Below are 292 nucleotides of genomic sequence, written 5' to 3' on the forward strand. Positions count from 1 at the left end.
AAGGTGCAGGTGTAGGTGCGGGTGTAGGTGCAGGTGCGGGTGTAGGTGCGGGTGTAGGTGCAGGTGTGGGTGTAGGTGTGGGTGTAGGTGTGGGTGTAGGTGTGGGTGTAGGTGTGGGTGTAGGTGTAGGTGCAGGTGCAGGTGTAGGTGCCGGTGTAGGTGTAAGTGCAGGTGTAGGTGTGGGTGCAGATGTAGGTGCCGGTGCAGGTGCAGGTGCAGGTGTAGGTGCGGGTGCCGGTGCAGCTGCGGGTGTCTCGTTGGCGGTCCCGCTGACGTCACAGGGGTCCCGCCC

The sequence above is a fragment of the Aptenodytes forsteri genome, unplaced genomic scaffold, assembly GCF_000699145.1.
Source record: "Aptenodytes forsteri isolate BGI_AS27 unplaced genomic scaffold, ASM69914v1 Scaffold535, whole genome shotgun sequence".
Lineage (NCBI taxonomy): Eukaryota > Metazoa > Chordata > Aves > Sphenisciformes > Spheniscidae > Aptenodytes > Aptenodytes forsteri.